General features: G+C 36.9%; 1 protein-coding gene across 7 annotated transcripts in view; it reads right to left on the bottom strand.

The window, feature by feature from the left end:
- Positions 1 to 26,480, bottom strand: part of OTUD7A (OTU deubiquitinase 7A) — a 154,520-nt gene that overhangs the window by 75,602 nt on the left and 52,438 nt on the right. For 5 of the 7 annotated variants that reach the window (XM_069798019.1, XM_069798017.1, XM_069798023.1 and 2 more), the window contains one exon: positions 3,713 to 3,849. The gene's annotated coding sequence lies outside the window, so the exon portion shown is untranslated. The remainder of the gene's footprint in view (positions 1 to 3,712; positions 3,850 to 26,480) is intronic. The other 2 variants (XM_069798018.1, XM_069798021.1) reach the window with 1 other exon arrangement.

The following is a 26,480-nucleotide window of genomic DNA, read 5'->3' as shown; positions in this document are numbered from 1 at the left end:
TACAGTGTCTCAATAAAGACATTCAAATAGAAGCTTGCTGTTCCTTAACAAAAGTAGCTCTCAGGTGATTGTAACCAGTTTTGTTACTTGTCACTCAAAGAAATATTCCACACCTTTTGTTCACTTAGGACATCCTAGCTCCCTCTGCAGTGAATTTACTGTTCCCAGAGATTCCAGGCCTTCAACTTCTACAAAATCTCTCTAATATTGCCTTAACTTGTATGGCACTGATGCTGCCTACCAGCAGCATACTCTAGCCCACCAGAAATTCAAATTTGACCATAGATCACTGGACACAAGGCAGCTTTTTCATACAATGCATAAAGCTGCTTAAGCCAAACACTCTCAGAGCAGATCTCACAGATCATAGTGGATTTAATAACTGAAGTTAAGACTAGATATGTATGCTCAGACTCCTATATCACAGAATTTTAAAGGCCAATTAAAAGAGAGCATATCTCTTAAGACTTTTACCTTTACATTTTGTATCCATCCCATTCAAATTAGAGATTACTTCACCAGCCTCACAAGTTTTGTTTTAAACAGACTTTATCTTCAAATAGTTTCCAGTTTTAGCTGCCAAGAATATAAAGATGAAAGCCAGTTTTTAACCTCAGTCAGAACATCTCCCATAGAACTAAATGTATATTATACACTTCTATCACAGATGAAGTGGACCTAAATTTTGCAATCTGTTTTATACAACTAAGCCCACGCTGCTCTCAGAACTCCAATGAAAGAAACAAAATATTATTCAGGAAACATATCTCTGCAAACTGTACCGTTTAAGCTATTGTACACTTCACCAAAATGCTCCTTAAAGCCTCTGTACTGAGCTAGGAAGACCAGCTCTTAAGTCATACAAGCACCTTTAGTCTCACTCCATTCAAATTAGCTGCAGTTGACTGAGTTCTACCACCAGAATGGCAAATCACTCCATTAAGAGGCACTGCATAATTCCATTATAGAAGGCACATGTGGTCACAACTTATTTGCAATAATAATCACCCAGTTCTGCAAAATCTATAAAAAATGCTTTAAAAAGTTGATGGGCAGATAAGATCTTGACAGCAGATGTAGTTATTGATGAATTAAAAGGCATTAGTTGAAGAAGCCAAAATGATGGTAACTACCTAACAAAAGGTAACATGCACTAGACCCAAGGGCAAAGTAGGGTATGCTAATTATAAAACACGGACTCTCAAAACATGTAAGATAACAAGACAACATTTAGTGACTAGTACAATTATGGGCTATCTACCTTCTCAAGTATAAAATATCAGAGTTATAGGAACAAAAGTTGAAGAACAAGAAAGCCGTAAAATAAAAGCTCCAATCAAGCATTATTACCAAGGTTTTGTCTACACAGTGGAACCCAGGAAAATTAACCCAAATTAACTGGATTTGTCCAAGTCCATTAAATTCCTTTGCAAACAGTTTCATCTGGGAATAAAATGTGGCCTTAATTTGGTTTGGCTCATCTTGCCTTCGAAGTGAATTAAACTAAATTCACTGGAGGCCACTTTCATTGTGAATAGGAGAGTGCACACAGAGACTTGGTGGGATTTAAGCTGCCCTCTTTAAATTCCTACATTTAGTTGACTTGCATCAATTTCCCTTAGTATCTTGTGTAGACAAGCCCTGATACATTAGACACAGAAGTGAAAAAATAAAGAACGAGGGAAGCTATGCTGAAGAATCCCCAGTCAAGACGCTAAACCCCTGTGGGAACCATTGAAGAAGAGCTATTATCCAAGACAAGAGAGTTGTTGAACTATTTTAAGTGTAGTTCTAGGAAGAATACCACCAAAGTTTAGAGACCAACTGGGAAATATTTTAAAAACACACCTACATTTCTTTATTTAAAACATCTACTATTGGCTTATTTATTTGAATTATTTGAAGCAAGAACTGTTGATAAAGGACACCACTAAATCATCTTTTGAGGCAATTTATTTAAGAATTAAAGGTTCTAACCTATTATTGGAGGCAAAGATAAAAGAAAGTAGAAAAGAAAAATTGAAAAGATCACGATGCTTTTAAGATCTATGGCACACTCTCACTGAAGAAACATTATGGAAAGCTAGAGACACTCAATACCTTAAAATACCTGAGTCCCCATAAAATGTTCTGAAACATCTACAGTCACGGATAACACTAATAACAACTGAAAGGTCCTTTACTTGCACTCCACCACTGATGGCAGCCTAGCAAAAAGCACAGCACCAGTCCTATGTCAGATTCACATGCAGGAGGATTAATTCATCTGCTCTGATGCTCTGCTAGAACATTTTTACAACCGCATTTTCATGGGGCTTCAGAGGGTTTTCATAACACTATTGTTCTTACTTAAGAATGATTACATTCTTAGAGAGGAAAAAATGTCATAGATAAACAAGAAGTCCACAGAAACAGGGATCTAGAACTGAAATAAACTGACAAGCAGTAGATAGAGCCTTTCCAGATAAGGATCCTGTACATCCCTTCATCAGTATTTTTTCAGGATAAAACAACACCGTTGCTATCATGTTTTTGCTTTCATACAGGACAACAGATAAAGAGAATGAACATAAGGCAATTACAGTGTTTCCCTTATTTTGTTCACGAGGGCCCTCTTAGTGTGTTAATTGTATTCTGGCAGAATGCAGCAGTGCAAGAGATAAATATAATGCCACTGATAAAATTGGAATTTCCATAAAACAAAGACCTTCATTTTAAATAAAATTCAAGTATCAATTATTCTTTTATCTGGGAGAGTGATAAAGTAGTAGGCAGTATTATACTGTACTGGAAAGATAACAATTAGGGTTTCAAATGTTAATCTGAGACCTCTTACTAAATGCACAGTTTCATTAACTAACATGCATCTCTTCCACTAGAACATCTCTCTACAGAAGCAGTATGAACAAGCTAGATATTTCCTCATTCAGAATTCCCCCCCCCCCCATTTTCCTCATTTATAAATTTTTCCTGACTCTCTTTCCAAATATTAAACATATTCCACCAAATATCATCCTTTCAAACAAAGAAGGTATGCTGGCCAAAACTCTAATCTTAACACAATTTTCTCTCACAGAAACGTGTATCATATACTCTGCATACATAAAATTTACTTCAGTACATAAAAAGCAAGCTGTCTGAATAACCATTATTGGATATATATAATGTGGAGTTTCATTATTTTTTCAAGTTTGCACTGCATTAAAAATGAAACACTTGGGGCTACAGGCATCACAAAATGCATGCATCTCAACAACAAACACAAAGACCAGCTTAATCACTTGCTGTTTCTTACATTTTGAGTTATTTAGCCCCCTATTTCTACATTGCGAATTCTAAAATTAATTGTCATAGCAACAGGAATCTAAGTCTTCATTTACAATGCAGATAATCTTTTCGATCATGTTATTAATGCATAACCCCATAGCTGCTGATTTGCAATGTATCACAGTCAACTTTTAATGGGGGATGTGGGGAGACAAACAGAACACACAGGTATGACACATTGGCATACAGTAGTCAGGAAGCAGCTCAACCTCAACCTCTGCTTCACAGCAAGTTAATTCCTCCTATACTTTCATTTAAGAACAGCTACTGCTGAAAAGCCAGACTGCTAAGATTTGTTCTCCTGTTAAGGCTGCTTGTTCTTGAGCTGTAAATAGATACCCAGCTGATTAAAGCTATCTTTAAGCAAATTTTTAGTTTGACTTACTTACAACAGACTTTAAATAAGAGTTCCTTGAGGCATGTGTCAGATGGGCGTTATGCTGCTGGTTTTTGGTGAGGAAAATAATCCATTTTTGCCACAGTAGAAGGTATGAATAAGCAAAATTTTGTCCCCTGAGAAATCTGGAAAAAAATAAGTAATATATTAATTATTGTACTTATTCTATGCTATTTGAATAATAATAACTAGCAAAAATCAGCTTTACCTTTGACCTTGGGAGCTTAATGGATACTACTCTCAATGCAGATAAACTACCATATACAATAATTTGCATTAAGATTACTTGGGCGCAACCCAGACAATTAAAAAAAAAAAAAAAAAAGAATTATGAATATACAAAAACATCCTTATGGCTATCCTACATCCAAATGGTAATTCATGCTTAAAAATTCCCCTAACAGTTCTCTTAAGATTTATCAAATACACCTTTGGAAGTTTTTCTTCTCATAAGCTATCAAAATCTAAGGCAATGAACTACTGAAGAGTTATCCAGGAGAAGACTCAATTAAGATAGCCATTTTCTTTCATGGAAAAAAGGGAGAAAAACATGAAGAAAGAAGGAACAGTACTTTATTTCATAGGATTTATTTAATTTTAAAGGAAACCGCATTTCCCTTAGCATATAATCTACTCCTATCTCTTAACTATAAGTCCTGCTGCTTGCAAATACATAATCCAATTACTATAAGCTTCACCTTATTATTTTAAAAGGCACTCACAGTTTTCCCGTTTTTTTAATCCATTCACAAAATTCATATGCTTGTAACTGAGCCCAGCCTTATCAAAATCATGATTTAACACATACCTGCCCAAACCCTTTCATCATGGAAAACGTTCCTTCTGATAATGCTTTTAAAACAGGCAGAAACATAACAAGGTCCACAATTTTTATAAATTTGTAGGAATTATATGAAAACAGAACATTATATTATTACTCATTATTTCCTAGAATACCTACAGAAATAACCAAATCTCAGTAGATAATAGTCATTATGCAAAAAAATCCCAGTTGTCTGTGTAACAAATCAACTGTAACATGAAGTGTTTGTGAGCTAATATATGGTACTTCATAAGATTCCTAGCTTTTTTTCCTCCTTCACTGTGATATATTTTCACGCAAGAATCATATATCTGACCAAAAAATCATCTTCAATTCTTTGTTGGAAATTAGTTATGATTGCACCACATTACAGATATCCTCATACAGTAGGTTATTTTAAAGTTCAGAATAACATAAAAAAATCATTTCATACATTGCAAAGGAAATATAAGCAGCAATCAAACTGCGTTTGCCTATGACCCTCATCTTTATCACCATCACAGAACTTAAAAAAAAACCCACAACTGTAAAACCCTCATCAGCTTACAGAAGTTACTTTCAATGGCTGTAACACTTTCAAAGACACTTCAACTGCAAGGGATAGAAATAACCATCAAGCGTGAATATGCCTCAACATTTCCATGTATACCATGTTAACAAACCGCAATATCTACACTATGAAACTCGTATTAGCTATGGGGAAATAACTAAAAACTCTGTTATGCAGCCTTCAAAAATCAAATGATGATGTTTCTGCTAAGGAGACGACATAACTTTTATCGCTGGCGCGGAAATAATTTAGCAGTCAAGGTATATTCCTTTTTCCAGCTATGTATTAACAGACAATTGAAACATTTTTATAGTTTTGTTCAACGCATCAGCTGCACAGAAAAATAAACCCTTTCCATCCAACACATGACCTACTTCTTCAGCTGAAAGAGAACTTACACGTATGTACTGCAAGCATATACATTTTTTTTAGCAAATCACAATGTACCATTTAAATTATGCTAAAAATTATTCCATTTAGTTTGCTGTCATAAATAAGTGATCTGAAAGATTACCATGGATACTATGATTGTTAGGGCATAAGGAAACGTCTTCTTGGCATTTCACACACAGACACAGACACACACTGCAGCCTCAAGAATTTATTTAGTTTTCTGGGGGTTTTTTTGGTTTGGTTTGGTTTTTAGTTTTTATCTGTTTCACTGAACACTATCTTTAACTTGATAGTACAGCGTGCAAAACCTCAAGCTTATACATGCAGTGAGATTAATAGCAGTTATTGCTATCCTATCCCTGCAAATAATTTCTTCAGTCATTCTGTGAAATGCAAGTTCTTCCTTACAAATGGCCTTTCACCTGACTAGCGAATGGGAGATTATAATCATAATCCATGTAGGAATCAAACATTAAGGCTAACTTCAGATCTTAAGAACTGGATTTTGTTATTACAAATAATCCTTCTGAATGAGCCTTCTCCCTTCTCTTTACCCACTGACTACAGAGTAAGCATAGGCTAAGGTTAGCTGCTGTGAATACCCAGTTTAAGAGCAATCTTAAATACTGCTTACTCTGTCCATTGTATTCCCCTGTATAGTGGGACAATAAACTGAAGAATGCTCCCCGTATGACCACAGCTTTGTCCATAACAAATTACACAAAGATATAAATACACAGAATAAAATTACCATTAGCTATCAAAAGCTTCAGGGTATAGAGTAATCTCAGCTGCAATTCCTTTACAATTCTGGGGACAAATTTTGAATTTATCTTTTTACGTTTGCATGGTCCCTGCAATAACTTCTGTGTGAAGTTAGCAAAGAAAATGAGGAAACGCAGACTAAAGATGCTACATATATATTTCAGAACAAAGAACTTGATCTCAAACAGGTCTTTTGAGGGTAAGAAGGAGTCTTAGCAAAATCAGCTGAGGCCAGATAGCAGAGAAATTCTTCATTAAGAACGAATATTCACAGTAACTTTCAATTTTTCCCTATTTTTGTCTGACATTTCAAAGTAATCACTGACAAGGAGCTGAAGAAGCTTCCTCCACTTAGTTTTTAGAAGTACCTCAATTCTCTTCTGAGACTCTCATGCAATCCTTGTCCTAAAATTAAAAGGGATGCCATCTTCCACTTCGACTTCTGACAGGACTGAAATACATCCTACAATCTTCTCAGTAGCTTAGGACCAGCCACACAGTGCTGAAAACCTTCTCTGCTAATACTCTGTTGAAGCTGGATCAGCATCTCCCCACAAAGTCTCAAGTGTGTGCTCATTTCCATTATTTTTATTTCATGCATGCAATGTGAAGTAGTTTTAGGACAAGACAAAAGCATTATCTTTTATAACATCAGCTTTGTGCTTAGTTTCTTTAAGACTAGGCTTCTTCGGTTTAAGTTCTACATTCAGAACAAGGCCTTACCTACAGTTACATTGCTCAGTGGTTCTTTGCAAAGATTTCATTTAGCTCAAGCAACATATGAAGAAAAAGATGTCTCCAATAATAAGAAAGCAGTAATATTTAAGAAGTATTAACAAGATCACCTGAAGGAAAAGGTTTTTATGTTAGATGGCAACTATCAGTACGAAGGTCCTCTTAAAGAGAAGTGACAAGCATCAAAGAAATGATTATTCTACTTATGGAAAGTGGCTCTGTCATGTCCTGCAGATGTCTGCATTGAAAACTGGGGGGGAAGGGTACAAAACTTGACACACAGCATCGGTCTATAGCTTATTGTCGTGGTTTCAGCCCAGCCGGTAACAAAGCACCACGCAGCCGCTCGCTCACTCCCCCTGACCCTGGCCACAGTGGGATGAAGAGAAAATATAAAGGCAGGCTTGTGGGTCGAGATAAAGACTGGGAGGGATCACTCACCACTTATGGTCACAGGCACAAAAAGACTCAACTCGGGGAAGAAACAAAATCAATTTAATTTACTACAAATCAAATCAAAACAAGGATATTGGGAAGTAAAACCAAACCTTAGAACACCTTCCCCCCCCACCCCTCCCTCCTTCCCAGCTCAACTCCACTCCTGGTTCTCTCTCCCACCTCCCCCCGGCAGCACAGGAGGACGGGAAATGGGGGTTGGGGTCAGTTCCTCACACGTTGTCTCTGCCGCTCCTTCCTCCTCAGGGGGAGGACTCCTCACTCGTCCCCTGCTCCGCCATGGGGTCCCTCCCACGGGAGACAGTCCTTCATGAACTTCTCCAACATGAGTCCTTTCTATGGGCTGCAGTTCCTCACAAAATTCCCTGGCGTGGGTCCTTTCCACAGGCTTCAGTTCTTCCCAAACTTCCCTGGCGTGGGTCTTTTCTGCAGGCCGATCTTCAGTGACAAACTGCTCCAGCGCAGGCTTTCCCATGGAGTCATGACCATCTTCGGGGGCATCTGCTCCCCCGCTCACCTCCATGGGCTGCAGGGGGACAGCCTGCCCTCTCACCACGGGCTGCAGGGACATCAGCCTCCTCCAGCACCTCCTCCCCCACTGACCTCAGTATCTGCACAGGGGTTCCTCTCACGTTCCAATCCCACTGCTCACTACCGGTTCCCCTCCTGAAATCTGTTCTCCCAGAGGCGCTACCGCCGTCACTGATGGGCTCAGCCTGGGCCAGCGGCGGGTCTGACTTGGAGCTGGGGAAGCTTCTACCAGCTTCTCACAGGAGCCACCCCTGTGGCCCCTTCCCTGCTACCAAAAAAACCCCGCACAACACAAACCCATAACACTCATCTACAAAAGATCTATGACTTGCTAATGTTTCATGTTCTTGCAGACACCTTTGACAGTTACGTTATTCCCCAGTGCAAAGCAGCACTTTGATGATCTAACTTTTAATGACCAGTTCTTGAGCACAGTCTGAAGTGCTAGCACAAACAAATTTTCTTTTTGTACTGAGCCTTCATCACTTGAAATCTCTTTGTAACCACTGCATGAGAAACATCTATCATTTTATCTATTTCCTGAGTCTCTATAGTGTGTCACTGATGAAGGAAAGGATTTCTGCTCTAGCTAGAAAAATTCTTATTTACCCTGACTAGTGGTTCTTCCATGTGAGAAATGGAACCCACTTCTTCCCTCCTTAGCTTAAGCTAGTTTGACTTAGAAAATGTGTGCAGTGGACTGAGCTGACAAGGATATGAAGGCAGAAGCTTAAAGGACATCAGAAGTGTTAGTATTCTGAGCTTTGTATAAATAGTCTTATTGATATAATTCTCCAAGCATCCTTTATCTTCTTGTACAGATTAGAGAAAAGCACAAATGCTTAATTTTATGTCAAGTGCACAGTCAACATATTAAGAGTTCAGTATAGTCTTTTAAAATGGAGTCTTCATCGTATTCATGCCTTGAGGTAGACAATGCAGCTGCTATTTTAAACACAAGGCTTGACTGTCTGTTACTCTTCACGTTGCATTGTTCCTCACATTAAGGCAAAACACATAATGGAGATTTTCCCACGTTCTCCTTAAAAATACTGATCCTAACAACTGGTTCATCCCACAGCTTCAGTGACAGACTGATGGGAAAGTTCCCTCTCTTACAAGTACCCTAAAAATAACAGTAGAATTGAACTTCTGAGATTCAGATCATGCACAAAAAGCAAGTCCTGGTAAGTCCTTGGACGCATGTAATGTAGAAAGAATAGCAAGAAAAGTAGATGCGTATGTACTTAGATGCATATAATGTATAAAGAATGCCTAGCTTGCCAGGCGTTCATACAGTGTGCTGGAATTCAACAGTAAGCATATCAGCTCAGTGTATACAGCAGCTAAACAAGCTACAGCAGTAAAGAGCTCACACAGACACATTACGCAGCAAAACAGAACTAGTAATTTCCCCCAACCCTGTGACTCCCATCCTCATTTCTGTGAAACATGAAGTTCCTCAGTTATTGCATTTAGTTTGGAAAATTAAACTAAGAATAGAAGGCTTAATTCTTTTTCCTACTAAAAACTATAGTTTAATGTAATATTCAAGATTTTCAGAACAACTAGAGATGCAAAGGAGAAAATAAAGATATGAAACATGGAATCTGGAATGATTCGTTTCACAACATTTTGAAGATGCATAATTTAATATAGCAACTGTGCATTTCACTTAAACTACATAAGTAATTGACAATCTGTGAAGAACCCATTAGGAAAACTGAAAACCATGCATCAGACAAATCTAAAGAGAAAGCACTCCTCCTCCTATTTGAATAGTACAGTACAATATATCACAGATGCCGTATTAAAGGCCGTTAAACTCAATAACTATGCTGGTGACTGAGCAGTCATAGCTTGTCGTGTAGCTCATCAGAACCCGAATCTTGAACTCTTCCTCAGCTCAGGGTGTCAAGCTGTAGGAAAGTCATGCAGTGAAGGTCATACATTGCATTTTATACTGAGAAAGAATTGAAATATGACTATAATCAATTATAATGGATACTAACCTGTTTTAAGTACTCTGAAGACACTCATTCCTACAGGATTAGCAGGATTAAAGCAGAATTCTTATAAATCATGTTCAATTGTTGGAATCTTTGCTTATGTTAAAAATCTGCGAGTCAGTATCAGGGTTAGGGAAAAACACCATGTTTTTTTCAATTATGGGTTATTTCTAAAACTTTCTGCCAGGGTAGAGTAGGACAGGAAGGTGTAAGCGTGTTATTTTCAATGCCAACTCAACAGATCACTTTTAATGGTGGAAAGGGAAAAACGTGGCAAGTTTTTTTCAAGTATCTAAGCAGAAAAGTACCAACTGTGAATTAAGTCCAGAAGAAATTGCTGAGAGACATCCTACCGCAGTTGAAAAGATCTCTCTTGAGTCCTAGGGAAAGAAATAATAGGGATCTGTACCAAGTGAAGAGCAATGTCAAAGGAACACCTTGCAATAGGCTGAATGCCTCAGGTTTGGCCTACATGAAAGACTTCTGTTGATATAAAAAAAATGTTTCTTAGAAGGGAGGGGGGATTTCTCTGTAGCCAACAATCACACGCAGCTACAGTTGCACTGGATAAAGTGTGCCTGATGGTATAAATTAATTTGTTTGGAGGACTGCTGTAACTGACAAAATCAAATCAGGGTTGACTTACAAATCAGTACCTACAGAAGGTGGATTTGCAATGCTATCTCTGACAGCAAACTTTTAACAGAGGCAAAGCTTTAGATTGTCTGATTCTGGCCATTTTTTTTCAGCTAAAAGTGCTGTTGAGGAACCAGTCTTGACAGGAGGAGGAAATGGAGTCCCCCAATGCCAGTCTATGTCACACAGTACATCTGGGTTTACTTCCACGTCACTGATTTGAATATGACCTGTTCTAAAACCAACTGAAACTTATCCAAATAGTGTTTGGTAGCATCTGAGAATGTTAGCAGTACTAGTCCAGTTCATCTGAGAAGCATGTATCAATTTATATGCTGCTGTGAACTATTAGTATAGAAATGAGTAGAGAAGACAAAACATATGCTAAATGTGTTTTTCAAAACTTGTCAGAGACCTCTAACACTCCAATTAGAGATAATCCTGGGGGGACAATGGGAAGAGGTGAAAACCATTTTCTTCAGTGAAATAAAAAAACCAGTGAGCTTAGTCATTTGTGCCTTTGTCCTGGCTTATTAAAGGTTTGGGGGTTTTTTGGTCAAATGACAACAAAAACCATGCAGATCTTGTTTAAAAATAAAGGCAAAACTAGTACTGTACCTGTTACAATTCTCTGTGGTTTTCTTGGAATTTGTTTCTTTTTCGTGTTGCAACTCCTTTTCAGACTTATGCTTATACATATTAGCAAACTAAATTTCTCTTCTTTTTCAAACAAAATGTCTAGTGTGAAAGTATCTAGTATTAAGAATGGCTGTTCATCAAAACTCAAAGAAAATATAAGATGCCTTAAGCAGCAAGAAAATCCCTCTTTCATTTAGTCAAATCAATGTGGTAACATTCTGTAAGTTTTCTTTCACCACAAATAAGCTATAGCTACATCTACAGCTGTAAAAATTTATAGTATCTTTGCATTTATAATTTTTCCTGTAATTCAGGCAATATTAAAAAAATAATAATAATTAACAGGAAATACTCAGGCTCAATGAGGAGAACTGGAAACTGATCAATCAAGGAAAGTGTTATAAGGAAACATGCAGAAGAACTGTATGCAAAAAAAAAGCATTAGCAACTAACAGATATTAAAAGTTTGATGTTAAAATAGCACAGCCTGATTTTTGAGAGCTTTTGAACAGTTCTGACCAACTGCAACAGGATTAATGGATATTCAACATCTCTAAGAAGTAGACCATCAGTTCTAATTGCCACTGTTGTCACTATCTATTATTACATTCTATGAAAAGCCGGACACAGTTGGAGTTAAATACCAGTGTGCGAAACAGGAAATTTAGAAAGCCAGAAAAAAAATGGAAATGGATACTGATTGCAAAATAAGCCTGGGGGTTGGGGAATAAAACCCTTCACCACTCTGAATATTAACATCTACAGGCAACAGCTAAAGAAAATAACAGTGCCTGGTTTTTTTAACTTATGTACCAAAATCACATATGAAAACAGCACCTGTAAACTACGTGGAGAACAATCTCTTCTGAAACAAACTGCTCATCATAGACTACTAGACAGAAAAAAAAGAGGGGAAAATACAAAAGAATTTGCCTTAGTCGACAAACATGATGACAACATCACTATAAGGAATTAGAACATGTTTTGTAGAGCTTACTGCAAGCTTCAGCACATAAATATCTTTCCATTTAATCTACTGCAGAAGGAATTACTTATATATTTTTCTAAACATCTCAAACACATGGATTTCTGAAACACCTGTATTTTTCTCTGCTTTTTGTAATAAAAAAGCCCTGGAAATTAGACAGATTCATAAAACAAAAATTCCCTGAAGCTATCCAAAGTGACATTCTCTTTCACATATTTAATTTTTGGTTTTGTTTTTTTTAAATTATTTTAAAGACACATTGATCAAACTCCTCTGCTTTGCTGCTGATCTGAAGCTAGAGGCATAGCAAAGCTGATTGGGAATTGTTGTTGATTATTTTTAGAAACAATGTATCATCACTTGGGACAATATACACTGTCAATTTATTAGAATTTTTTCAAAGCATGGCAGAAAATTGCTCTGCCTGACTAGCAGGTCTGCTTATTAGCTAGAAAAGCAAGGAAGAAAGAAAGAATCCTGATACTGTCGATTCAAAATAAAAAGCTGTGGAGGTGGAACAGGAATGATTTCAGTGATGATCTATAATTTCAGTTAGGTGTTATATGAAATACAAATGGCTGGGGGAGGAGACGGAAATAGAGAAAAATCTATTATTTGATGCAGGGAGTTGGTCCCACAACAACAGATCAGTAGTGTTTGGTAAGACAGATGCTCAACAGACAGGCAAGACTATAGACCACATAAAAGGGAAAAAAAAAAACAGAACAAAAAGATTTTGCTTGAAACCATGGTCTTCCGTCACCTGCAAAAAAGCAACTAAATGAGCTGATCAAAATGGTGGCTTAAGGAGTGACCAACCACAGTGCAAGAAGCAGAGAAGCAGGGTTACTCTCATTTCCCTGTTTAGTTTTGCAGAAACCTATTTGAAAAATTATGTTTTTATTGTTTATGTCAGTCACTTTCCACTAAATCAGTCAGGCAATATTCACTCATCTGAGTCAGCTTTTCTCTTATTTACCAATGTTTTGGAAGAACCTCTTGCTTTTCAGTTTGCTGAAATTCAGTCAATTAACCAGCAGTATTCTCCATTTCATGACAGACAGAATGAGCCAATTTCTTGGAGCTGCAGTCAGTAGACATTGAAAAGCAAACCATCTATGGTGGAGTTCATAATACTTTAAAATGTAAAAAGGTACAAGCTGAATTTTATTTAGTTGATAATAACTTGTTTTTTCAAGCACTAGCATCAAAGTAAAAGTGGTGGTATGTGGAAAAGAAGGTTACTACCATCAACTAGACAAATTATTAAATTTGGATCTGAACTAAGCTCACGCCACCAGTATCTGTGTTTTAATTAATATAGAAATGGATCTGGTTATGTGCAACATAACACATGCAACTCAGAAACTACACAGCAGCTACTATTTTCTTATGTATAAAACCATTGTTTTCTATGATGATGATCTCTAAAAACTAGAAGCTTTAACTAAAAGGAAGAAAAAACACTACTTCCACAAATAGATTTCATCCAAAAGGTGTTTAGTTGCAAAGAATGCAAAGAACTTCTCGGGCAACTACAAACAGTCCTGAATATGACCTGTGATTTTTAAATTTTTTTTTAACACAGCTTATGTGACTGAATATCTAGTCCACATATACAAATCCACATCTGCTTGATTAAATTAGGCTGTTAGTCTCCTAAAGTAAAGCCATAGCTGAAAGGCCCAAAATTATGTAAACAACCTCCAGCAGGAGGTTGAAAATCTGGCTCTGTATTTTCTCTATAATTCAAATGATAGAATTAAAACCTCTAAGCAGCATGCCCTCAAACAGACAGACATTCAGAGAATTTATATTATAATTGTCATTGCTACTTACAGATAAGCAGTAAACTTTCCCATAATACTTTACCTCTTGGAAGTCAGACACTTTAGAGAATGTCACCTCAGCCAGTGTCACCACTGAAAGCTGACCTTGAAAGTCTTCCTGTCCTATCAGTCCTTCTCAAAGCCACTACAAGAATTTACTAAGCAACAGATTTCCTCATATTGTTCTCTGTTCTTTCCATGACCTAATCTATCCATTAAACACTACCGAGATGAAGACACATGCATCTGTGGAAGCAAATACTTCAGTGAGGGCCTTTTTTTCCACATGGAGACAAAAAGTTAAGGACTAGCATAGCTGAAGTGTATTAAGTTTCTTACTGGAGAAACCTGGCTGAGGAAAAGACCTCAACCGCTAGAATTATATCACTTTGCCTTCCTAACATGGAAAAGAAGTAATGAAGTAATGTTTGTAATGAAAGGATTGCAGATAGGTCAATAGACTCACCTTGCCTTGGTTGAATGCAGGAAAAATGCAGAGTATGTATTGCTCTAAAGAGTACTAACAGGGGGTAAGGAAGAGCAGGGAGGAACTGCAGTCATTTTTCTTCTCCTGCATCTATATTTTAAAGAGTGTGAAAAAATACTGAAATATTTTTCAGCTACCTTGCTCACTGTATGTGGAAGCGTACAGATGAAATTTGGGGTTTAGTTTTTATAGCACTTTTGCTCTTACTTCTAGGCTTGGCAACTTTCTCGTGGACATGACTAAGCTTACTGTAAGATCAAACAGCACAACATATACTATGTACTCTGAAGAGAAATAGTGAAGAGAAATACTTCAGTTTTATACATCATTTGCAATTTGCTGCATTGCTTTAGTGAAGAAAAACTATCCAGTATTCTTGCACAAGAACCCTAGGCCTTAAAAAAAAGAAAAACAGCATTTTGATTGTGAAAGCTAGGAATAAAGTGAATTATAAGAGCACACAGGAAGCTGCACTAACAGCATAAGCATAAGCAACATACAGCCCTGTGACCTTCTGGATGTACAAATAGCTCCAACATTTTTCAGAAACAGGAGACAGCTGTCTCAATGCTGCAGGTGCTGATCTCTTCAGTTTTGTCTGGACCCACCTATCTACCTTTAGTTAATAACAACACACAAATACCAGCATGCTTTGAGGCACAGTTAACATCTCTGAATTCACAGAATCAATAAATCAATTCCACATGTCGAAAACTTATTTGGAAAATCCTATCAGGTTTACAGGAAATTGTTCTGTGAGCAGCAGAAAGAAGGAAACCTTGTTTTCTTTAGAATTCTGACCTTTAATACCATAAACTTCTGCAGCCACCAGCACATCCCAGAGTTAGTCCAGAACCAGGTATGCACTAGACTGTGCCCCAACTGCTGTCAAACAGTGTAGAAAACAGTACAGTTCTAGTTTCAGTCTTTCTTCTCCACCAGCCACAGACTTTGACAATTTTTGTAAGAATTTTATTAACTTTGACAATTCTAACTATTTTTCAAATTGTACAATGGTTTCAGGGGAACTGGGAAGAATGATGCATGGATGGGAATAAGTCTCATTAGAGAGACTGTTAGAAAAGCAGGCTAAAAATGCATTCCCCTTTTCATGACGCTTGACATCAGTTCAAGACTGCACACCTGTGAGTTTGCTCTTGCTCTCCGACATTATCCAGTGATGTCGGATTTTAAAACTTCATTTCCAGCTCAGGATAACCCTGATTTGTAGATCCTAATGGCAGAGTTAAAGGTTTACCCATTTAATCAGCCTTTCTTCTTACCAAGAGGTGGAAAAACCACAGCGCATGAATTTCAGAACCCCTAGTCTGTAGCCAAACAAGTCAATCTGCACGTGGAGATCTGAAGTTCTCCCTGCACAGTTAACAGATGTAGATAGGCTCCACTATGGTACTCTAGTTGCACTTTGGAGTCTCCATTAACCATTTTGGGAGACTAGGTTCTTAATTCCAGGAAGCTGGTTGAAGTCACATCATATAAATGCTCTGTTATATATATTGCTTAAAAATTGCAATAAATTTTTCAACATGTTGGATGAATTCAAACATTACAATAAATGGTAGTGTAGTATTTAAATATTTGTACCAACAGTTAAATACTAAATATACATACATTAGCGTTTCCTTATACTGGCAGGACAGGGAAATATCTTTTTTTTTTTCCTGTGCAGCAGAAATAATTTTATCACTTTACTTTCTTTGAAGAAGCTGACTATTATACCTACTTATTAGCAACTGTAAGAGAAATTGAAGATTTTCTTTCACTGGTCCAGAAACATGGCCTGGAAATTAACAGGCACAGGGCATCTCAGTTTTCACTGTAACACTCTTTACCAAACCAATTTAATCAGTTATAATCCCTTTTTTTAATTGGTGGGCTTTTAGAAGCTGAACTTTCAGGCAGAAAGCTATTTTGCATACAGCTCTGCTTAGCTCCAGCTTTCAAATAAAAGTCATCTGCATAAATACTAGAATGTGTTATGCCCTTTTCTTATTTCTTTCTAATGCCCAAGACATATTTTTCTATTATTTTTAGACACACACTGGGAATTCCCCCAGTGCTTGTCCTTCCTATACTGCAAAAGATCTGATATAACAGATAAAGCAACTGGTCAGTCATCAGCTTTGCTATTTTTACGGCTCTCATGAGTGGTTCCAACCTCAGCAACTTACAGAGTATCCCTGTTTCACAAGTATTGTAGGTTAGTCAGATAGCATTCAAGAACACACAAGCATCCCTTAGTGCTTTTAGGGTCCTGTCATTTCCTACTACAAAAGCTATTCTTGATAACCAGGGGGATGGCTTCACCAAGTAAGAGATAAAATGAAAAACAACTGGCTTCTTCTTGGGTGACATCCCCCCTTAGTGATGCTTTAATCATCACAAGAATCAGAAATGTGTTTAACAAATTGTCTCATTCCATCATAGCATCAAGCAAAATTCAGCATATGCTTTCAGAATCACTGAAAAAAAATTTATTGAAATGATTCCTTTGTGTGTATTAAAATCTATGTTAACAACAATCAGTGAAAAGAGTGCAAATCTTTCTTAATTTCTGCATAAAGGGAAAGATCACTCTCACAAAATAAAATACCTCACCATGAAAATGTATCCAATCACTTACACAACTTTTCAACCAAGATATTTTAGTAAGATATCCTTTTCATCCCTGCCTGTTTAATAAGATAAGACATTTTAGTTTATTACACCACCAGTGCACAATTCATTTTTATGATACAGCAACAATAAATAACTTAAGAACACAAATGAAACAGCCAAATCCCATAGCCTCCAGTGATACAATACATGGAATGTAACTAACTACATGCAGTATACATTTTGCAAAAGATTTTGACTCAGTTCCAAATTTAGCAAAATGTGACCAGGAAATAAGTGTCTGGAACTTAACCACAGTATGCGTTTGACCCTCTTCAGTCTTGAAATCTACTATTTGCCAAATGTCATTTCAGCTCATAAGAGCGTTAAAGATCCTCTAGTCCTCTGTAAAGAATTAACTGATCCATGAGGAGATTTTTTAGAATCTTGCAGGTCTAATTTACACTGAAACTTACTTTAGTTACTCAAAAGGATTTTTTGCTCTCTAGATAAAGTTTCCAAAGACTTTTAACATCTATGTGAAGGCAACAGCATCAGCCTTTCATGCTTGAAATATATGGAGGTAGTTCAAGAAGAAATATGAAAGGAGATTATTTGCTTAGAAAGGAGTTACTCCCAGTCTTCTCTATCAATCTATCAATTGGCTCCTTCTTCTTTTAGCCATACAAACAGTACCAACTTCTCCATCCATATGTTCTCTGCCCATATATACATTAATAAAACTGAGAGATCACATATAAATAGTTTTTGTCTAATTTTACTGAAATTCTTTTTGTCTTCACCAGAGGGAATTCAAGTAATTCAAAACTATGCTAATTTACTTATAAGTATGTGAATCTGAATGAACTTAGGTTGGGCTACAGTTTGGTTCTGCAATCCTAAAAATTTATCACAGAGCCCATGCAGCATTTAGAACAGATGACATTTATTTTGAACTGTCCTGATTTTAAAGGTTTAATACATTAGAAACTGGGAGTTTCTAATCACTTTATCTAAAATAGTTATACTTTGAGAGAGACAAAGATCATATTTTCACCACATAGCCACTGTCTGCTAGCTTAGTCCATAGATGCTACATCAATATGCACATCATAATATTAACAGTAAAAACAATGGAATAGAAATTCTCATGGACTTCATGCTAAATAGCTACAAAAAGAGTGTTTAAGTACTATAAGTCTTTATACTGTATGAAGTGTTCAAACAGTACCTTTCTACTTCTCTATATTGATTATTTTCACGTTACAATATATTAAGGCCTTTTTAGATTAAGACTGATTTCTTTCGAATGACAAACTCTTGCTCTAAACTGAACCAGTCAGTATTTTTTTCTTAAAAATACATCCTGATGATTGGACTATCCAGTGAGAACACTTTTTTTTTTTTTTTTTTTAAGTATACATTTATTTCTTTTCATCCAGGTCTAGGACTACCTACCTTGGAAAAACACAGCTTTACTGTGAAAAAGGAATCTTCAAGACAAACAAATTTCCTGGAATTCCAAGAGAACCTACCTTAGACAGAATTGACTAAGACATGAATTTTTGTTTGGATACACTGGCCTGAAAAGCTGTATGAAGTTACTGCCTTGCAGGCACAGCTTCTTTCAGAGGTGACATGATTCATACAGTTTGTACAAAAGAGGATGAAACTAATTTCTCACTATGGAATAGGGCTTAGAAGTATTTTACCCTACTCGTGGTAATTAGCAAAAGTATTTTGATTTCATGAGGACTAAGTAAATTACTGCAGTTCACACTGATAAAATAAGTAATGAAACCTGTAAAGGCATATACCAGAGGTAAAGAGCATGAACTAGAATGTTTAAGTTTTCTACATTTGAAAAAGCAAGGCTACATGTTTGCACTCACTGACAATATGTACCTCATACAATAATATTGTTGTTGTTATGAAACAAAACTGCCTCATAATAGACAGCTACTAAAATAGCCAATCCAAATAGCAAATAAATCTCAAAATGACAGAGCATTGCCTGTAATTAAAACACGCTTCTACTTCCACCCACATTAGGCAGAGCAGCCCGAGTATCCTAATACAGCAGTTAGTCTTTATTAATTGTATCTTAATGAGGATTCCTAAGACAAATTCAATATTGAAATTCAGATAGACTACAATCAAATGGTACCTAGTCTTAAATTAGCCTAGAATTATCAGTAGCTGCCAAATGACAAATTCAAGAGTAAGCTGCCTGTAGTGACAGGTAATGTGTCCCAGTTATTTGCCAAACCAAATGTCACTGCTCTATAATAAGTCAACATCTGTAAAAACACTACCATAGCAACAGCCAAGATGAAACTTAAATAAAATGGAGTAACATTTCTGTCTTATCTCTCTGGCTACAAGTTATATGAACTGCATTGGAAAATTAAAGTTGAGATTTGTTTTCTATTGATAACCACCTCCTCGTCACCAGAAAGTTCTGGGATATTGCTTACAGCCCAAAAAAGGCAGTTTCCTAAAAACTTTTAAGTGGTAGTTTGTTATGCTTTGTGTGATACCATCGCTAGCCCTGTCGAAAACAGCAGACACATGATGCAGATGTGGAAAACAAACTAGAAGTTATCAGATTTCTTTGCAGAGGATGAGCCCAGAGCAGGCATTGGGAGGGAGGGTGAAACACACCTGGGTTTATTTACAAGCCAGAAAAACCCCTTGTCAGAGTAGACATTGAGCTTAGTAGGAACTGAAGGGCTTGCACAGTACAAGCTACAGCTTCAAGACAGCAACACAACAGCATCTGTGACTAAGCTTTAGCCATCTAAGCCAGGGTTTTCTTTTCCAAGTTGTGCATCAGGGAACACACAGATAAGAAAGTTCTGTGAAGTTGGTAAAAGGAGTATCCAAGAAGGATCTATTTTTCCAACAAATGACTAAATACTTAGAAGTGAATTTTGCCATCAAAAGATTTTTACATTAGCAATGTAAGGTGGAATAATACATCATTTCATTTCCTCCTTTTTCTTCAGATCTGCAGGTTCCCTGGTCTACTCTAATTTCCTACTCTTCTAGTCCTTGAAAATCAAAATCTAACAAAAGTATACTGTAGAATTATACTTCAGATACATAGATGAGAGACATCAGATAGATTTGATTTAGATTAGATACATAACAGCTAATAGCATATAGAGTGCTAACTGGTATTACCTGAAATCAGGGTTGGAGAAGGTAAACAACATGAGCCATGCAATGTTATGACTCCTGAGAACGAATTTTAGAATTTTTTTCAGTTCAATTAGGCACAAAATGTGGAAGGATTAGAGCCTAACTTGTCTTATGCAGGCACTGCTTATCTCTATTTGATGACTATCACTAGCAAGAGACTGGAATTGGCTGGAGTCACTGCCCCAAATAAAATAATCACTTTTAAAAGATTAAAGAAGCCATTAACGTAGATTGACTTTGCCCCAGCAGAAGAGCGCAATGCAATCTGTTCAGTGCTGGTGAACTGGCAAAGATAAATAAAATTAGTCTGACACCCGAGTACAAAGACAGGGACTTGTGGATGTCGAGTGCAGTGTCCAAACTCACAAGGACTTTTGAAGTGACAATTGTTCCAGAGTAAACATTCTATATGCAACACTTGGATACAGCTTTTTCTCCATGATCAGACTGGATACTTGTAAATTCTCAGCAAGAATCCCAAAGGTTTTACAAACACCATTCTTAATCCTCAACAGCTTAAATAAAAAACAGTTCCCACAGAGGAGGATGAAGTTCTGAAAAAATCTGTGCATCAGCTATAGAGAGAACTTATGAGCTCAGCAATAGTTCAGGAGCCTTAAGATAGTTTGGTACATCAACTCCCACTTCTGAAAGGGAGAGACAGACAAAGAATCTATATTCAAGAAGAGACCTTTGGTAGCCAGGCACACAGAAAACCAGGATCTGGACACAGGCTTGAAAGTAGGAAAGACAGACCTGTGCATTCTAACTTTGCTTCTTTGCTTGACTTCATCTACACACAATCCAGTCTGTTTACATGTGTTTGGTATGAAGGTTTGCTTGTAAGGAAACATTTTTGTCATCTCTCTTTTTCTAGACTGAATGACAATCTTATTACTCAGAATCTGTGTGGACAGAAAGAACACGCTTCAATATGGAACTGGTACCCAGGTCTGTGTTTATGTTCTCACTCCATACCCTGAAAGTATTGAAGAAAACTATTTTCTCTTGAAACTGTATCAGATAATGTTTGAATAATTACAACTCAACAAGGAAAGAAAACTGAAGAGCTAACAAAAATAATTTCAGGTCCCCAGATCAATACAGTATGTTCAACAAACTTCACAACTGTCCAGCTCTTTCTGAATGACTGCCTATTGACTTCATAAAACAGCGTAGCAGACAAACAAGACCGTGTATGCCAAAGCACAAGAAAGCACAACAGCAGAATGCACAACCAGTCTGTTCAGCTGTTATACTTGGGACAGAAAAATGAAAGCAGTATTGGTCAAGGGTACTTTTTTCATCTCCTTGAGACACTTCACAGTTGAGACCACTTCAAGCATTTACATTGGCTGTTGTTCTTGGATAAACAGGTCAGCTCACAAATACTCCTTTTTTTTGTAATATGTGCATTTTCTTGCTAGCGCCCAGCTTGCTCTTATTTCAGAACTCCATATTATAAGACAATGTTCTTTTGTGCCATTGCTCTTCTGTCATTAAAAGAGAGTCCCCCCCCAAGCTTTTCTTTGTTTAATCACAAATGTATTTATCATTGCTTTGCAATGAATTTGAACAAATCAATGTTTCTCTCATTTCAAATGAGTTACAAAAGGACTTATAAGGAGACAAAAAGAAAATATATGTCCTTCCAGCACGCTGTTCTACGAAAGAGAAGCATACCTGCAGTACTGTAGTTTGTTATTTGATTACCTAAATATTTTTCCTTTACCCCAGACATATTGCTGAACTAATTTTAAAATTGAGGTATTTTAAATATTTCAAAATAATGAAATACTGAAGAATCCCCACCCTTTGTTCAAAAATGTTTAACCCAATTAAAATATTGATTCAAATTCATGCTGTTCCTCCTTGATGTTTGATGACGGTTACGATGACAAAATGTAAGCAAATCAAAAAGAAATACAATGTTGTATTATAATACCTTTACTCATTGTTCAGTGAGTTCCACAAGAGTTTCCCTTGAAATTGCAATAGCATAACTTAATAAATACTTTAGTGAAGAACTGTGCAGGCTTTATTTTTTAATGTCTGGAATTGAGAGACTCATTTTTTTTTTAATCCAAATAAAATCCATGTTTTCCATTATTTCTTCCTGATTTTTTTTAAAGTTTCACACTACCTGCAAGTTAATGACATTTTTCCAATCATCTTATTTTCAAAATCTGTTTTAAGGCTTGTCAGTGCGACGTTTATGAAAGCTCAGAACTCTGTTGACAAGCGCTCCAATGAAGACTGTAATGCCAGCAGCAGAACAAGGTTATGGCTCAGGCTTTAAAACCACAATCTCCAATTTAAACAGAAAAGTTTAGTAGAAAAATACACCATTTCAAAGGCAGCTAATACCAGCACCTGCAAGATGACAGTACAGGTTGCCACCCAATAGTCTGCCCTAAACTCTATGATCAATGATGACTATTCACCATCTTTGCTACACAAATTTCTTATATTTAGAACAGATTGGGAAATATTAAAAGTATTAAAAATAATTCTTCTGAGGTATGAGAAGATTAATTTAGAGTTAGCTACCTTAGAGGTTTCTTCTGTTTGAATTTCACATTTTTTTTTTCAATTCCTTTCTAATCGAAATACCATGAACTTGCCATCACATTCCCTAAGTTTTGCTAGAAGCACTGTCTTGATATTTTTGAGCTCTGCCTCCCCCATTCATCCATTTCTCATGTTCAACTTACATCATGATGCAAGCTCATGTAATTCTGAATAATAAAAAAATAGACATAGAAATAATTCAACAGAAAGATTTTTTTTTTTTAATCACTGCAAGTGGCTAGGTTTGTATCTCTCTATTATCCAATAATGAAAAGGCCCTTCTGTAAAGCAAACTGGAAAACAGATGCTATGAATTTAACCATGAGAAACACTGCTGAATTCTCTGACATCTATAGGTCTCAAGTTTCAATACTGACTGATGTAGAACAAATAGTTACTAAAAACACTCAATAAGGTATAGCGTGAATCAAGACACCTACAAGAAACTTAAGTACATCTACTTTAAAGCTAAAAGGCCTAATAAGAAAGAGCTTTATGTTCTGTCTGATCTTCCAAATTCTATTCCTGACACTGGAATGCGCTAAAAACCTCCTCTCCTCATACTTGCACTTTCTATTAACAATCTATATCTACCAACACAAATAAAGTATTTATGCCAAAATCTGCATAGCACTTATTAAAGCCATTCTGAAAGCATTAACACACAGCCACACCTTGATCAGTCAGACGGACCATCACAAATCCATGCAACTCTTGAAGGAGGCTCTGCAGACCAGCCTTATGACCAGCCAGTCAGCATTATTCCTCTGAGCGGTTTCATAATGCTTGCCTCCTACCACACTGTACATTTTAGCAAAAACTGAACTGCGCACCTCTCCATAGATTTGGCAATCCCCCTTTTCTGCTCAATAATGTGTTTCCTTGTTTTCAGAACAGCATCCCATTCCCATAATATTCCCAGCAGCTTTCTAGACCCTCATCACAACTAACCAGTTTATAAATAAAAACATTGAGATGCACTTAAAAATTGTTTCTCCTTCTTACACTCCAGGCCCAATTCTAACTGGTTCTAAACCACCTCACGTATTTCTTAATTTTCATCTGATTTAGGTGCTTGCACTAGAGCAGGAAGCATGCTTGAGTGCACTTAATATTAAATAAGGCTTTCCTCATTGCTCCAGCTCAAGGAATAATACATGGTTAAAAATATAGTCAAATCATCGTTTATATGAACACCTTTTGGAAGGTGATAGAGCTCGCAAATACTAGATAGGTTTGGTTTTGCAATGGATCCAATACAGTTAGTAGGTCCTAAGTACAGTATCATCTTATAAGGTGCTATAGACTACTATAAAGTTGACATGTTTCATGAAGTTGGTCACACTAAAGTTATCAAATTTCACACTGAGAAAGGTTAAAAAGAATTTCCCTTACAGTTCCCAGAATCATTCTTAGAATTTACAACAACAGAAGATATTGTGTTTGCTTTTGTTTAAATTAATTCTGAATTAACTCAAAACTGTCATATTTGTAGATGCACAAGTGCTCACGCCTATCTCTGTGTGCAATATGTGGGAAGCCTCTGGCCAGAAGCTTGACCTGGTGCATCCTTACAAGGCACTGAGAAGACATGTGTGAGAATTTGGATAACGTAGAAGTGGGAGTCTAGGAAAACCTGAAGAAATGAAGGCAACAAAGAAGGGAAGCCATGAGAGACAATTATTGTCATGAGGAGTGGGGACAAAGGCAATGCACCTATAGCAAACTATAGGCTTCATTAGTCCCCATTGCTGTTGAAAAAGTTGTTTACAGTGAATTTCAAACCCAAGGTTAAGCTTCAAAATTAGAAACAAATTAAATCCATTAAATAAAGACACCAAGGTAGATACATTTCCCATGCTGCAGTGCTATGGACTGTTAGAAGTTCTGTTAGGACTCCCTCACAATCCCAGTGAACAATGACAGGAAACATACATTTGCAGTAAAGGAAAATTGATCTCTACTAGGTATTTTGTTATCCTGACATCCTTAAGCATTGAACTTTCATTTTATGATCAAAAAATTATTAGGATTCATAGCAGTGAAAAAAAGCAAGACCCCAGCCTCCAACATCTAGGGGGTAGGGAAACTCACAATAGCATTACCACTGCTGTCCTGAGTTCAGCTGGGATAGAGTTAATTTCACAAGGAGCTGGGAGGGGGCACAGCCAGGACAGCTGACTGGAACTAGCCAAGGGGATATTCGACACCATATGACATCATGGTCAGTATATATCTGGGGGAGCTGGCTGGGGAGGGGTTATGGCTCAGGAACGGACCGAGCACTGGGTTCAGGGTGGTGAGCAATTGCATTATGCATCACTCATTTTATGCATTCTTTTATTAGTATTATTGTTATTATTACTCCTTCTCTCCTTGTGTTGTCCTGTTAAGCTGTCGTTATCTCAACGCATGAGGTTTTACCTTTTTCTTCCAATTCTCCTCCCCATTCCACCAGGGTAGGGGGAGGGGTGAGTGAGCAGCCAAGTTGTGCTTAGCTACCAGCTGGGCCGAAACCACAACAGTCCTTTCTGGCACCCAACAAGGGGCCTAAAGGGTTGAGATAACGACAGATCTGACCAGAGCATGTTAAAACAAATTTGTTATACACATTCTTATATTAGTTAAATAGTCACTGGTCACAATGTTGGTTCATTTTGTTGGTTCATTTGTTGGTTCACATAGTGGTGTTATGTAAGTTCTTATATGCATTATGTATTCCCTATGGTGATATTTATCACCTCGGGGAGAGGGCTCTGGACTATCACTTTGCTGTACCGGGTAATGTCGATTTATGATACGATTACATCACTGGTCATGAGGTTAAGCTGGTACTTGTAGGTGGCATTGTTGTCAAGTCTGTACCTCGGGCGCCCTCTCTTGGAATTTATTAGTAATCGCACCCAATTTATGGGGAAGACAGGTGGGAATAAATCATGACAGCTGCTCTTTATGAAAACGTTATAGAACACTTCATGCATGTCAAATATAACAACATCACAAAAAAAAATTAGAGCTTCCAAAGTTCAAAAATATGCACAGAAGTCTTCTATCTCTATATGAGGATATTATAAACACACTGTGCATTCTAGCAATAAAAGTAGACAGATCTAAAATTTTAACACTGCATGGCCTCCAGGCCATGATTACCCCAATAGTATGCACAGCCAAAGGTGCTAGAAGAATATCCTGGCCATAAGTCCCTGTAGGTCAAATATAGTAAATGCAAGAACACAGAATTTTCATTCAGTTCTCTTGCACGTAAGCATTATAATACAGTCGGTTTTATATCCTCAATCTGGTATTTTCATTCAAGATCCCTGCTTTTAAACATTTTGCAGAATCAACATGGCTCACTTAATTAGCAGTTTTTTCAAATGTCCAGCTGAACACAGCCATGCAAGTGTGGTGCCAGGAATTTGACTTGCTGTAACCTTTTGAACCTCTTGAAAGGAGATTCAGGATTTTTTTCTTTCCTTCTGTGCTCATTTGTTCAGTACGTACATGTCTCTCAAAACATTAAT

This window comes from Haliaeetus albicilla, chromosome 12 (assembly GCF_947461875.1).
Source record: "Haliaeetus albicilla chromosome 12, bHalAlb1.1, whole genome shotgun sequence".
NCBI classification, from domain to species: Eukaryota; Metazoa; Chordata; class Aves; order Accipitriformes; family Accipitridae; genus Haliaeetus; species Haliaeetus albicilla.
This window is presented reverse-complemented; position numbering and strand designations above follow the sequence as displayed.